At 44.8% G+C, this 15,878-nt stretch overlaps 1 long non-coding RNA gene across 1 annotated transcript; it reads left to right on the top strand.

Moving 5' to 3' along the window:
• Positions 1 to 4,082: 4,082 nt before the first annotated feature.
• Positions 4,083 to 13,128, top strand: LOC119087988. Its single transcript, XR_005091535.1, has 2 exons — positions 4,083 to 4,170; positions 11,565 to 13,128. It is a non-coding gene; the product is annotated as an uncharacterized LOC119087988 (long non-coding RNA).
• Positions 13,129 to 15,878: the final 2,750 nt, after the last annotated feature.

The following is a 15,878-nucleotide window of genomic DNA, read 5'->3' on the forward strand; positions in this document are numbered from 1 at the left end:
GCCCACTTGATAAAGTTTCAAGTCAATAAGAGAGCTGTTCTCAAATAAGATGTGGAAGGTGTACCTGAGAAACAACACCTGTAATTATCCTTTGACCTCCACATAGACGCCCACCCACATGCATGCACTGTACACCCTCTACTCCCCACAACTGCACCTGAAGGTACACACACACACACACACACTCTACCCCATCAGCATGACCACACTGAAGGTCAAGGTTCCAGCATACAAACTTTTAGTAGACACACCCCTAGTATCATCAGATCCATATGGAAATGGAAGAAGGCCAGACAAGGCAAAACTGATCTGGGAACGGATAGAAGAATTTCAGCAAGCAGCAGGGTAAAAAGGAATGGGGCATGAGGAGATGAAAATGCCTAGTTAACATGATCAAAGGCTTGATAATAAATTCACTATAGCCATAACTATCCATATGAAATTGGAAGCTTTCCTACTTGATGTCATTTACTGTCTGGGGAATGATTCTTACTGAATGAGGTCTGTTTCTAGGCAAAATCTCTAAGCATGTGAACTGATTCTGAGAATTTTTCCAGCTGCAGTTATGGGTGAAGTTGGGGTTTTGACGTCTGTGCACTCATTTCAGACCTCTGGAACAGCTGTCCCAAGTAATCCCACAGAGAAGACGGTAGTGAATATTCTACTATAGACTTGCAAGGGGCTCTGAGGGAGTGGATTCCCAGCCTCCTTCTCTTTCCTGTCCATTTGTGTGTTCTTACACCCAGGATCTCCTCTCTGGCTAGTGTGGAACCTGTCCTCAGGGGATGACAGGGCCATCTTAACCTGAGCAACTGTGGCCCTCATATGTGCGACCCTCACATATGTGGGCCCTGGGGCTGGGCTGGGTACTTAGGGGGTGGAAGACCCAACGAACCCGGCTCAACCTATGTAGCTTTCAGGAAATTGTCACCCATGCTGGGGTGGGGATTTGCAGTGATGTTTGTGGTCCACTCACATTCCTGCTCCCAGAAGTCAGCTCAGTGTGTTCCAAGCTGAACTTGGGTGGAGTAATTTCTTTGGTGTGTTGTTGGTGCCCCATCAAGGTGAGAAGATACTTGTTCATGTCTCTCCAGAAAATGTCCATGCAAGGACTGGCCCAAGACAGAGTTGAACTCCATGTTTTATCTGTATCAGGACAAGCTGGACTCGCACTGCTCAGGCAGCCTGCATGGGAGGCTATCTTGTTTTGTTGGATAGTCACCATTTCTTTCCAGACTAAACAGAGCAGCTCTGTGCACTCTCTTGCTGTTTAGATATTTTGCATTTCTATTTAATTTAAAGGATACTTTGAGCTGAGTCTCTTTGGGTGATCTTTCTAGCTGATGCATTATTATTCTAACATTCTGCTACTCTTTAACAGAGAATCACCAAAGATCTTCAGGAGATTTTAAAAATCTAAATTACCATGGATATAAGACATGGGGTGTTGTAGAGAGATAGTAAATGTGAAATGATGGTGTTTAGAATCAATGGACTGTAGGTATATATGCTTAAAAATTTTGTTCTTTTTGTGTTTTTTGACAGAGAAGAAGTAAGTACCCACACAGGAAAACTCACAACCTTCCTCCTGTCAATTCTCTCAATACCCCACCTGAAAGGAAACTTCCCAGCTTCCTGCACTTAGTGTAGACATTACTATTGTTTGCTGTGACTTTTTGCTTGAAGTCACATTTGTGGAGTTATGCTATAGTGAGATTCATGCCTCTTAGACCTTAAGTTTATAAGGTAAAACAAGTACACAAGGTTCCTCTTACATCTCCGGACCCTGTCCCCTCACCCAAAGCCCCAAACACACTGGTTTGGCTCAGGTCCCCATGGATTTTCTTGCTCCAAAATGTCATAAATGTAGGACAGTGAGTAACATTTGCAGAGTGGCCTTTTCCACAAGCATATTTTATGGCATGAATTAGAAATTTGTTCGTTTTATGTGTATATTTCAGTTTGACTTTTCCAACATTGCCTGAAGCTTGGTTGTCCCCAAATCCTGTGACATTTTGTTCTGCTTCTACCCTGTGCCTATGCCCGTTTGGGAGTTTTTCTGTCAGTAACTGGTGTTATCAGCATCAATGTCAACCCCTCAGCTGAATTTTATATTAAAGTGCACCAGGCTAGGAACGTTGACTAAGGAGAGACTGACTTTCAAGGAGAGTCTCCTGCCCCTGCTCCAAGTAAGTGTGGCTTATTCTCGCACCCACACAGCCTCGGGTGTGATCCAGGAGAGCCCGCCCCGCTCCAAGCACATGTGAGTTAATGTATCACCCACACAGCTGCAAATGTGATCCAGAAGAAGCTGAATACCAACTACAAGTAACATGTCTCTCCCTCTCTTTTCCATGCCTCCCTGCTTCTGCCTCTCTCTCTCTCAGTATAAATGATCTCCCCATATAGCATAAGCCTACTAAGAAAATGATTTTGAATTAGGATCCCTCATAATTAATAAACATTTTTTTCTAGAGCAATTTCTGCCAATAACCAAGTTCAACAGACAATATCTTGACTCACATTACCTAGGCCACAGCCTTCTGCTAAAAACTAATCCAGGAAACAGGGTAGGAGGTAGTTGGCTAGCTGTCAGACCTGGCTAGTGCCTCAACATGTCATCCTAGTGGATGGCTGGTTTTGTCCCTTCTTCACCCAGTGTCTTCTTCCTATGTAGCCCAGGTTGGCTGAAAACTCTGTCCTCTTGCCTCTGCCTCTTGAGTGCTAGGAAGACATCTGAGAGCCCCCAGGTCCAGCTTGAGATGCAAGGCAAATTCTAGACAGAGGGAGCAGTAATATGAAACCTCAAGCCAGGAACATGCTATCTGTCAGATTTCTTTATACTCTCCGCTGTTTTAAACAGCAGCTGTGGAAGTTCCTGACTATGCTTGCTGTAATTATTGACAGTCTTTTGAGTTGAAAATGAGCACCTAATAGAATGGAAATATGGAAAGCAATAGAGAACCCTACACTTACCCACTGCAATGTCACCATTCTTGAGAACAGTGGCCTTTGGTGATTCCTCCAAACTGGAGCTCTAGGCACTAAATCACATGCTATCTCCCCATTCCAGCTGCTCCGGGAGATGGCTGACTTCACACTCACGTGATCACTGTCATTATCGTGTGTGTGTGTGTGTGTGTGTGTGTGTGTGTGTGTGTGTGTGTGTGTGTGTGAAACAAAGGACACTGGTGTTGTTACCCTTTTTTTTATTATGTACAGTGACTGCTCCTTAAGCGAGGACTGTCCTAACCAGAGGTTGCAACTCCACTGCTCTCAGCAGTGGTTTGGCACCAAGGGCCGCAGCCTGAGGAGACTCTGTGCCCTCAGGCACCAACTCTTTCAAAGCTACTAAGGGAGACTTTATCTAAATCTAGAGAACTCACAATTCAACAGTGTAGGTGGAATTCTGCTCACTCAGAGAGGCTGAATAGCTAGTAGCTCACCTTCTCCCTTTGCTGGTGTCTTCAAAACACCCAGCAGCCTTCTCTCAGTCCGTACTTAAAAAACCCTTACCACACGTGGTTCCTCCTTACCACTTCCTGTCAGCTACTTGCTAACTCAGCCTCCTGGTTGCAGGTTAATTTTAATCAAACACATCTTTGAATTGTTAACAAAAGTGGTAGGAAAAAATGCAACATACTTTAAATTAATATTCCCCAACACAATGGTGTCTTCTATAGCTTCCTACCTCATTGTCTTAAGACAGAGTCTCCCATTGAACCAAAAACTTTCTTTGGGGCCAGACTGGCCAGCCAGCAGGTGTTCTTGACCTGCCAGTCACTCTGCCCCAATGCTGAGGTTACAAGCTTCAGACAAGTCAGCCATGCCTGGCTTTTCACAAGAGTACTGTGTGTTAGAATGCAGGTCCACACGCTTGGAGGGAAAATGTTCTTACCCACTGAGCCATCTCCTCAGCCCAAAGCCCACTTCTGAGCTGCATCAGTTATTCATACACTGTGCTTTGTGAAGGACCTGCAAACCCTCAGATCCACAAGTCAGCTGCAAAGAATGTGTGTGGGTGTGGAGCTGCAAACAGAACAGCGTGTTTCCAGGAGGCATGCTACTTTGCTGAAAGATAATCTGTGGTGCACTTTCTCCTTTGGCTCATTTCTCAGAAGTCTCTTCCTACTCCTCCTGACTGCTCTCCTCAGCGTGGACGTGGACACGGTGAGCTGGGGACAAATCTCAGAAGGTTGTCACATAGTTGTGATAAGTAATATTCAACAAATTTCCTGTATGGTACCATACTTCGAGTGTGTGTGTGTGTGTGTCTGTGAATGTGTTTCTCTGTGTGAATGTGGTTGTGTTGTGTGTATATTGTGTGTTCTGTGTGTATTGTATGTGTTATATGAATTTTGTATGTCTGTTTTGCATGTATGCTGTGTGTCCACCCACATATGTGTGTGAAGGTTAATATCAGAAAGTCTTCTTCAATCATCTCTCCATCTTATATTTTGAACTTTAATACATTTTTCCTTTGACGGTTTCATATATGTATACAATGCATTTTGATTGATCTTACCGGTTGTGGGATGTCTTTCTGTATGCTGTGAATATGTATTGCTCCTATTGTCTAATAAATAAAGCTGCATTGGCCTATGGCAGGGCAGGATGGAGCCAGGCGGGAAATCCAAGAGAGATAGTGAGAGGAGAAAGGAGAGTGGGGGGAGACGCCAAAGCACCTTCCAAGGAGCAACATGGAATGAGATGCAGGTAAAGCCACGGAACATGTGGCGATACATAGATTAATAGTTATGGGTTAAGTTATACGAGCTAGATAGCAAGAAGCCTGAGCCATAGGCCATACAGTTTGTAATTAATATTAAGCCTCTGAATGATTATTTTATAAGTGGCTGCGGGACCATGGGGTTGGGTGGGACCAGAGAAACTCCTGGCTAAACTCACCCTCATCTCTCTGCCACCATGGTTAATTTCCATCCTTCTTCCTCCAGTGTCTTTCCCACACCCATGTCTTTCTGTTCTGTTCTGTGATTCACTGAGTGTGGCCAAGTGGTGCAGCTGTGGCATGGGACTCTGCCCTGGACCCTGGTGTGATTAAGCAGTTGGAAAACCACCAAAGACAATTCTTCCTATTGACAAATTCTGAAAAGGGGAGGTGGGTCTTTGTCTTCGGCAATGGACCCACCTCACTTTCTGAGATAGAGTCTCTCACTGAACTTGGGGTTGACCATTTTCATCAGACCAGCGGGCTAACAGACCCTCAGAATCTGTCTGCCTCTGCTCCCCAGGGCTGGGCTTACAGGTATGCCAGGTTGGCTTTTCATGCAGGTACCAGGACTGAAGTTTTCCCATCGAGCTATCACCCCAACCTCTAAATATTTTCTTTTTAATAAAGTAGCATATGCATTCTCAGAAAACACATTTTATAAAATTATGCACTAAACATTATGTTGCTACTGTCCTCACTAATGACTGTTACACTTTCATATCCTGCCCACATTTTTACTACTAATGTGGTAGTAATTTTCAAATTTCTGAAAGAAATCATAGGGAAAAAAAACTTTTGATTTTTTATATGTGTGTGTTGCTGCATTTATGTATGTGCACTGTATGTATACAGTACCCACAGAGGCCAGAAGAGGGCATCAGATCACCTGAAACAGGCGTGAGCTGCCATATGGGTGCTGGGAAACAGACTTTGGTTTTCTACTAGATCAGCAAATGCTCTTAACCATGGAGCCGTCTTTCTTGCCCTGTCAGAAACTTTTCAAGAAATTTCTTCTAGCCAGAGATCCACTAATGTTCTCCGAAAAGTCAGATCTAAATTCACACAGCTAAAGTGTCTGCCTTGCTATTTCAACACATTAAATCAAAACCTCTGATCTCTGAACTGGAACTGATTGGTTGGAGTCTAATCAACTCTTAACTCATATTTCCATGGGGAGGGAGATTGTCAGGGCAAAATAGTCTAGATTTAAAAAGCTTCATGAATCTCTTTGTTTAATTATGTTAAGTTAGGCAGTAGCATATTAATCAATAAAAGATTCTATAATGCTGTAAGAAAGCTGATAAATGATCTCAAAATCTCTTCTCATTAATTGCCAGCACATGAATTTTTAGCATCACGCATTTTTCTTCCCCCAACCTCGTTTTCTTCATTTATTTGCCCTTGTGAGTGATGCTCAGCATCGTGTACGTGTTGTGTTGTATGAACACGCAGCTCAGCCAGCGATGTAAAGGCAGTTATTAGGCAGAACCTGTGCCATGGGCAGAAACATCTGGGAGACTTTAGGAATTCTGCTGTGTCCTCAGCTGGGGGTGTGCTTGTCTTTGCTTTTGATCTGCTTTGAGATTTTCATGTATCAGCCCAAAACTTTTGACTAAACCATTGTTTCTCAACATTGCTAGACTGCAAGCATTACTCAAGAAGCACTTGCTACACTGGCAGACCCAGACAGTGGGGCTGACTTCTGAAGGATTGGCGAGGAATCCATGTGGGGGATGCTATTGCTTGTTTGCCATCTCTCCTGTTTCTCTGTCTCTGTCTCTGTCTCCGTGTGTGTGTGTGTGTATGTGTGTGTGTGTGTGTGTGTGTGTATGTGTGTGTGTGTGTGTGTGTGTGTGAGAGAGAGAGAGAGAGAGAGAGAGAGAGAGAGAGAGAGAGAGAGAGAGGGAGCGCTCCTGTGAGAGTGTAGGCACAGGTGCATGTGTGGAGAACAACCTTGGTGTCACCTCACTTTCCACCTTGTTTGGGACAGGGTCCATGTTATCTGTCATTGCACATGTCAGGTTGGCTGCCCGTGAGCTCCTGTGGATTCCCTGCTCTGACTCCCATATTTCCACAAAAAGGTTGGGATTACAGACACATGCTACCTCACCCAGCTTTATGCGGGGTCTGCAGGGTTTGTGAACTCAAGTCCTTATACTTGCTTAGAGCCGAGAAAGGTTTGTTTTTAATAGGGTGCCAGGTGGTTTTCATGACCAGCAAAATTCAAGGTTCACTAGGGTGAAGACATTGTGACATAACCTAAAAGCGAGAGTCCAGGTGGGACTTGCAAGGTCCAGGGCTGATGTGAATGAGGACCTGACACTTGCATTCACATCTGCACAATCCAGTGGCACTTAGTGTCCATCAAAGTATAAACTTCTGATCCTCTGCCTGTGTCAGAGGACTCTATAACAGTAGACCTGTAGGTCTAGAGGACTATGAGTAGTCTCAGCAGGCACCAGATGGCCTACAAAGTCTCTCTAGAGAGCAAGTAAACCAATGTAGGTTTTAGGACATCCTTGGTACAGGAAGATAACCCTGATGCTGCCACTTGCTCACACTAGTATTCTCAGATGTGTGTGCTAACTCCATAAGGAAAGTCCTGTTCCCCATATCCTGCTACACAGAGCACCATGGCTGAGCAGCAGCAGGAGCAGCAGCAGCAACACCTAGAAGTCTGTTTGAAACACAGACTCTTAGATCCCAATGTAGACTTAACAAACTGCTGACTCTGCAGAAGGGCTCAAAAACTGTGGGATCATCCCTGGAAACCCTAGTTGAGCTTCCTTTACTATAATGGGTAGAGACACCAAAAACCCTTGAGTTGGAAGTTTTCCAGTGTCCTGCCTGGTCCACAGCCACTCAGACCCAAGTAAACACATAGAGGCTTATATTAATTAAAACTGCTCAGCCATTAGCTTAGGCTTACCACTGACTAGCTCTTATACTTAAACTCAGCCCATTTCTGTTAATCTATATGTTGCCACATGTTCCGTGGCTTTACCTGTGTGACATTACATGCTGCTTCCTGACTCAGCCTTCCTCTTCCCAAGAATTCTCCTTGTCTGCTTATCCCACCTATACTTCCTGCCTGGCTACTGGCCAATCAGCATTTTATTAAAGCAGTGCATGAAAGCGTTATCCCACGGCAAAGCCTAGAGTGGACACGGCTTCAGTTTCTCCTCTGCACACTTGCTTCTTACGGTGCAGCTATGAGCACATTTGCTACCTACAGAAAACAGGGGGGCTTGAGCTGGCAGCCGGCAGGAACTGATGGGAACTGGTGGGAGCTGGCTTTCCTCAAGTCAATAATTATATCAGAAAAGATTTGGTAAATTATGCAAACTTTGGGTCCTGCTCTCTTTTTAAAAGAGAAAGAAAATCTTGTTCCTGAAGTCTTAATGGCATGTTTATTTGCTGAAGACGCACATACCTTGAAGGGCAAATGATGTCTAGAATTTTTTTTTTTTTTTAATATTCAGGGCTGGAAAGATGGTTCAGTGGATAATGTCCTCCCCTGGCAAGAGTGAGGACTAGAGTTCACATCTCAGAGCACATGCAAATGTGGGGAGGGAGACTTTCTGTACTCCTTATACTGGGGGTCAGACACTGGATCCCCAGGGCAAGCTGGCTAGCCAGACTGGCTGACATTGGTGAACTCAGGGCCCAGCACAGACCCTGTTTCAATAAATGTAGCAAAGAGTGGTTGAGGAAGACACCCAACACCAACTCAGGCCTCCTCACATGCACACACATGCATCACACACATGCAAACATGAATACACACATGCACACCACACACACATTTTTTCCATGACTTTTCTAAAAGAAGGTTAAAGACAGGTTTCCCACCTGCTGAGCTAACAAAGAAGATCAATCCAGGATTCAGTGCAGGGCACAATCAGTCTCTCTAACACCAGGGTGGGGCCAGCGCTGACATTTAAGGCTGGCACTGGGACCTGTGAGCCACCAAGGAAAATCAGCCCAGACTCCTTGTGCATGAGGGTGAGCTGACCTCTCCCCTCCCTGAGGGTCTGTCTTAGGGTTTCAGTTTTTCTAATTAACTATTAACGAGGCTGCTGTAATTTATTGAATAGGGCGAGGTAAGCTAGCTGGGCCTGGAGTTGAGTTATGTTTCCTGAGGGAAGAGAACAGTTTTGGAATAAATCACTCCCCCTTTAATTAGTAGCTTTGGCTGGCCTGCTTGAAATGACAGCGCAAAAAAATGGCTAAGAAGCGAACAGTTCAGTCAGAACCCAGCCTGGGCCTCAAGTGCTGCTCACTGAGAGATTTACGAAGCTGGGGGAGAGTGTTGGGTGATCTGCCTAGTGACGTGAGGGGTGCCATGAAATGTTCTCATCTGCTGTGTCTCTGGACAAACCTGGAGGCAGGGTCTTTGCTTCTGCAAATGAGTATTGCGTTCAAAATGAAAGCAGCCAGAGAACACTGGAAGTTGGCCGCCATTTAGTGCATCTTCTGATTTCCTAACTTTAATTTCTTCCTCCAGCAGATCAACTACCGGGGCTTTTCTCCTCTATCCCATTTTTTCATGTCCACCCTCGTTTGAACTAAGTGCACAGCACTGGGTGTGTGGTCATCATGTAGACATGCAATCAGCGTGATGCTGGACCTCCTTCATCAGGTGCTTACTATAACACATAGGGTGCTGGGTTACAGGCCATGAAAATGAGCCTCTGAAGTGGGCTTTGTAGAAAACGTTGGAAAAGTATCTCTGGGATTTCAGGAATAAAAATACTGAACCAATTATAGATAGACTTTGACTTGCTTAACGTTAAGTTAGACTTACTGAAATGACCCTTTCAGGACTCAAAAGTTCCACAGAACCTCAATTATGGCCCCCCACACCATAAACCACATAAGTGAAATGCTCATCCCAATGTCCTGGTGCTTCTGGGGGAGGCATGGGCATACTTGTGGTCTTTAAGCCAGTACTGCATTGTCCAGTGTCAGAGTCACTATCTGGGGACAGACATCTCTTCCCCTGCAGAACTCAAACAGCGGAATGGACCTGAGATTTGATGATCTGAATGACCTCACAACTCATAGATTACAAGTTCGTGAACATATATGGGATTTTAACACCAAATGAATTTGGCCCCTTGCATTCTATTCTCTTGAACTTCCTGTCTGGACTCCCACATCTTAGCAGAATGCCCGGAAGGGGGGGCACCACCTGCAGTTTCCAGGCTGATGGTGTGGATTTCATCAATCACCTCACATTCCTACCTCCTCCTCTGAAGGTTTTTGTGAAGGGCAGCTTCAGAGGTGTCCACTCACGGTTCTTCTCGTGGTGGGAAAATGCTGGCCCTGGCTTCAGAACTCGGAGGTAAGGGAATTTCTGGGGAACACTCAGTCCTCTGACAAAGCCAGCTCCAGTCCAGATCGTTTTCATTTCGTTAGCAACAACAACAAAGCAGGGCCTCCGAGAAGCTGCTGCTGCCTCTGCGGCTCGTGTCCTCTTTGTTGCTTTTCTACCCACTTGGTCAGCAAATGCTTCGGCAAGTCAACCCAATCCTGTGTACTTCAGGCTCTTTCCCATGCCTCGGTGTGCAAGAGGGAGCCGGTCCTCCCAGAGATTAGGGTCTTCTCTGGTCCCCTTGATGAAAACGTCCCTGCCCACCTGCTGCCAAGAAGGCAGAGGCAGATTCAGCTGAGGCTGGGCCCCAGGGGGTGGATAGAGGGGGAGGGCTCCAGTGAGGAAGAACAGACCACTAATAAATTGCACAGTCATTACCCTTTATGCATACTTCTTCTAATAGGTGTTGCAGATTCCTGCCTCCTAATAAGGAAAGGAAGTGGGAACACATAAATTCTCTCTAGGGAGTCAGACAGCCTGAAGCCACGTTCGACAGCTGCAAACGTTACCATGAACACACGAGCAAAACAAGGCTTTAAAGAGCCATCCAGGGCCAGATGCTGGCGAGATTCCCTTGGATCTAGACTGTGCTTTGCATTGCTTCAGTTGCAAAGGAGAGCATTTCTCCTGCCTGCCACATGGGTTGGGCTGGGTAGATTAAATAAACAATGGCATTAATTGATGGAAAAGGGCTTTATTGAATGCATCCCAGCCTGGGTCTTTATCCCATAGATTTATTTGTTTGCTTGCTGGAATGTTTTGTTGTTTACTTTAACTGATCTCTCTCTCTTTCTCTCTCTCTCTCTCTCTCTCTCTCTCTCTCTCTCTCTCTCTCTCTCTCATTTTAGCTATTTAAGTTTTGGCACGAGAAAGAAGCATTTTAAAATTTTTCTCCCCATTGCCACTGTGCCATGAGTCTGTCACCTTAAAAACGCTGAAGGTTGTCCCCACCCACCACCCACCACCAGCTCCCCATGCTTCTCTTCTAGAATCTGCTTTCCCTGGGACCATCTAAGACTTTGCTGGAGATGGGCTTCCCCACATGCACATGGTGACCGCAGCGAAGGAATTCAAGACCCTGGTTAACAGGCTATTACTTCACCTCACTCCCCCTCCCCACTCCCCATCCCACCCCCCAACCCCACCAAGGTTTATGGGTTTACAGAGAAAATCCTTGAGAATATGTAGGGCCAGAGTTTAAAGGGAACTCAGAAGCCCAGGGCAGCAGACAAGAATTTTCAGTGTGTTCCGATTTTGACCAAGTTCACGTTTTGGCTTTGTTAATTATGACTGAGTCTTTCCTAGCAGCTCAGGTCAGTTTTCCACAGTGAGGGCTGCTCCAGGCCCCACCTCATAGCTTCTTTGTTTCATCCAGTCTGGCTCACACCAGCACGGCAAAGTGACTTTGGGGAACAGTGTGTGACTCCGAGCTATTTCATTCTTCTTCTATTTCAGTGTCGTTTTGTCCTGTTCTTCACAAGCAAAGGCTGAGTTGCTGCCATAGGCCCTGCTCACAAGACCAGCGGGGCTCAGAACTCTCCATCTCCCCCAGATGACAGGAGGGGCTTCTTCCCTCCAGCGTTTTGTATGGTACCCAAGTGCAGCATCAAGTGACTGCTCCCCTCCTGTGAAGGGGGCCTCCATCCACCTTCAGACAGAAACTCACTCCAGGCAACCAAGAAGCCAGACCTCACCAGGCATTTTTGTTTTCTTCCATTTCTCCATTTTGTACCAAAACCAGAAAAACAAGCTACCTGACAGCTACACACACCTGAGATCATAGGAAATGCCTGGAAGGAAGCTTCAGGTCAGGAATCTTCACAGAGGTCTAGGAACAGCAAGGATCCTGTGACCGCTTCCGAGGGGTGATTCTGAGCACACAGCTTACGGGAAACCCAGTGATGTTCACTAAAATTGTAAAGCTGTTCAGAGCTCTGCAGATGCAGCTTGGTGGTAAAGCACTTGTCCAGGTGCACAGGCCCCAACACCAGAGCTCCAGCACCAGAAGAATAAAGCAGCAAAGGGAACAATCTGACTCAGTGCCTACACGTTCAAGAATCCTCCCCTTAAAAATAAACACCACCAGAATCGATTTCTCATCTGTCTGTCTATCCTCCCTCATGTCTCATCTATCGTCTATGTATCTAATATCTATCTACATTCTGTTAACTATCATCTATATTTCTATTATTTAATTATTGTCTTCTATCTAGGTATCTATCATCTACCTATCCACTGTCTACTTATTTATCCATCAATCTACCTTCTGTGCCTGCTTGTACACACACACACACACACACACACACACACACACACACACACACACACACACACACACACGAGTCACATATGCATTGCACACCCTCCTGTTTGAACGTTGTCTATAAATCAAGGTTTTGGGAAAATCAGGTGCCAGCAGTAAGGAAAAGCTGAAATATGGAGACACATCCTTCCAATGTCCCTGCTGTACAATTAAATGAAATCCTACAGATGAAGGACTTGGCAGCTACAAATACACATAGGAAATGTTCTTCTTTATGATATGTCTGTTATCTTTATTTATACTTACAGAGTTTGGCTTTTGTGCAACCCATACAAAGATGTAAAGGATCCATGTGTAAGATTCATCTTGAAGAACAAGACCCTTTCAGTGACCATCTCAGGGAGACAGGCCTGCAGCCGAGGAGGAGGCAGAGACATCTGTCCTTGCTTGTGACGTGTCTTTCTTAAGGTGGATGGTCCCCACAGTGTAATACTTTATTATCCTTCAAGCACTTCTGGACGCCTAAAACATTTCCTAATTTTTCAGAGTACTGAGCTCTGAAACCGTAAGAAGCCCTTGTCATCATACTGCACAGAGTCACCATAGGGACCGGAGGGCCTACCACCCTTCCCCCAAGTACCGAGCTTCCTATGTTGGTCTACATACCACCCTCTATCCTAGAGAAAAATTCTAACTTTCAGTCATTGTGATTTGAGAAATTTCATTACAGTTTTTATGGGTTGTTTTTGCTCTTTATGTGTGAGAGAGTTGATGCACACAAGTGCAGTGCCCACAGAGGTCAGAAGAGGTCATCAGATCCCTTTAGAGTTGGAGTTACAGATAATTGTGAGCTGACAAACATGAATGCTGGGAACAAAACTCAGTCTTTGAAGATACACTATGTGCTCTTAACTGCTGAGCCATCCCTTCAGCCCTTGATGGTTTTTAATGGATATATAATAATCACATGTTTATGAAGTTCAGTAGTGTGTATTAACACATATACTTGTATAATGAGCAAAGATTAACATGTATCCTTGTAGCTATATGTTTATCTGGTTCCACCTGCCCTCCCCAACGTGGTCCAGACAAATCTCTCTCTCTCACCCAAAGTCCCGCAGCTGCTCAGATCCAAGTAAACACATAGAGGCTTATATTATTTACAAACTCTATGGTCAATGGCAAGCTTCTTGCTAGCTGGCTTTTACAACTTCACTCACTTCTATTAGTCTATAAGCTGCCACGTAGCCGTGGCTTACTAGTACTTTCACATCTTGCTTCTCCTGGTGTGATGGTGTCTTCCTAGACTCTGCCTTTCTTTTTCCTGTCTCTCTCCTTGGATTTCCTGCCTGCCCCTAAGCTGCCTTGCCATAGGTCAAAGCAGCTTATTTATTAACCAATGAGGACAACACATATTCACAGTGTACAGAAAGACATCCCCCAGCATATTATTCATTGCCTCCAACATCAATCATTCCTTCATGGTGAGAATATCCAGAATCTATTCTTCTGGTTCACTTCAAAGCTGTTAACTATAGTCACTCACACTCTTGAACAGTACTCCAGACTTATCAATTGATCAATCTCTTACCCATGATCCCTTTCCCAGACTCTGGAAACTGCTGTTCCACTCTGTGCTTCCATGACATCAGCTTTTCCAGATCCTACAAATGAGTGAGCTCATGTGTCAAATAAACACAATAGAATGCTATTCAGCCACACAAAGTAGATTCACTATGTAGCAACATGCATGGACCTTGGGGATAGTGTGCCAGGTGAGAATGGGGAAGCACAGAAGGACTTCCTAGGATCCCTGTCAAATATAGAGGGTGTGTTCTGACTTTACCTAAGTAGCTGTCATCTGTTAGGCCAATGTCCCCTCAATCTATCATGATGACCTAGAATAAACATTCATCCCACATTTTTGGAATAAGATACATGGACTATGGGGTAAAAGGATGTGAGGATTACCTGGTGAAATCCTTCACTTTTACAGGGATGTCCATGGGAGCAGATGCATTGAACTGGGATGTCCTGTGGTGACTGTATCTGGCCTGGGACAAAGCCTCTGCTCCAGTCCCTGCCATCAGATTCCTTGTCCAGGTTCTTCCCACTGTGCCACACCACACTGTGAAACTCAGAGCCTCTCCCCAGCTCACTGGAATTAAGTCATTGTTCTAAGTATCAGCTGTCCTACTATATTTAATTTCCCAAACTTCTCCTGTGAGAGGAAGCAAAATGCAACTGAGCTTTGCCTCTGTCTTGTAAATATTTAGAAGGATGAGAGTGAAGTATTGGAGCGAGTGTCTGTTCCCAGTCGGAGGAAGTTGCCTTGTGTAGTGATGAACCAAGGCCCCTAGCCTTACGGATCAAGAATGAGCTTAAGTTTCTAGAAAGCATTACTCTGCTTTCCAGAGAGCTAAGAATACCTACGACACAGAAAGCAGCTTTCAGGAGAGTTGACAGTTGCCAGAAAGTAAACTCAACAAAGCTAAGTACATATGCAATGTGATTTTGGTTGTTAGATACAAGGATTCAAATTCAATGAACATGGATGCTTTGAGCTGTAAAAAGCTCAGGTTTCCCCTAGGGATGTCTAGCTCCTAAGACAAATCTCTGGAGCCTAGCACAATACATGGCATAGATTGTGCATGCTTTTTTTTGCACAATGCTATTGAGTGGTGAGTTCCATAAACAGCAGCATGGTTTCCCATGAGTTATGGGAGATCTGATGCCCTCTTCTGGCCACTAAGGGTGTTGAATGTACACGTGTGCATGTGCCTAACAATGAAACAAACTTTAAGAAATGTTGTCTTCTGGCCCATGCACAGAGTGTCTCCATGTTTACTGAAGGTTATCTCTTTCAGTGGCATCTCAGAACTTCCACAGTATACATTTTACCTCATTGATTACAACTTTTTTCCCAGGGTTTGTGTTTTGGGGGTACTACTATAAGCAGAATTATTCTTGGAATTTCATTTTCATTATTAATGCATAGAAGCATAATTGATTTTTATAGTTACATTGTCACCTGCAACCTTGCAGAATTCATTTTTTGGCTCTAATAACTTTTAGCAAGTATCTAGGGATTTCTCTACATAAGATTATTGTCATCTCAGAGTAGACATGGGTCTAGTCTTCCATTCCTATCCAAATATGTTTCATCTACTTTTGTTGTCTAGAAACTTAACTGCCACATCACACAGAGGTGGTGAGAAGCAGTGTCACAGGGCGACACACAACTGTTCTGAGCACATCACTGCTCAGGTAAAGCAGCAGAATGCTCACCACAGGGAGGAAGCCAACCAGTCAAGAGGCCAAATGGTGGCAGAGGAGGAACTTGGTCACAGGAGCTATCTCACCAGAAGATGACAGCTACTGTTCAAAGAATCAAATTAACAGTCAACCCAGTGAGAAGCTTGTCTGGGTCCAGGAGGTGAGGTTAGCTGAGATAGACGGTGAGCAACTGAGCAATCATTCATCACGCAGTGGTTCACTTCTTTGAT

The sequence above is a fragment of the Peromyscus leucopus genome, chromosome 5 (genome assembly GCF_004664715.2).
Source record: "Peromyscus leucopus breed LL Stock chromosome 5, UCI_PerLeu_2.1, whole genome shotgun sequence".
NCBI classification, from domain to species: Eukaryota; Metazoa; Chordata; class Mammalia; order Rodentia; family Cricetidae; genus Peromyscus; species Peromyscus leucopus.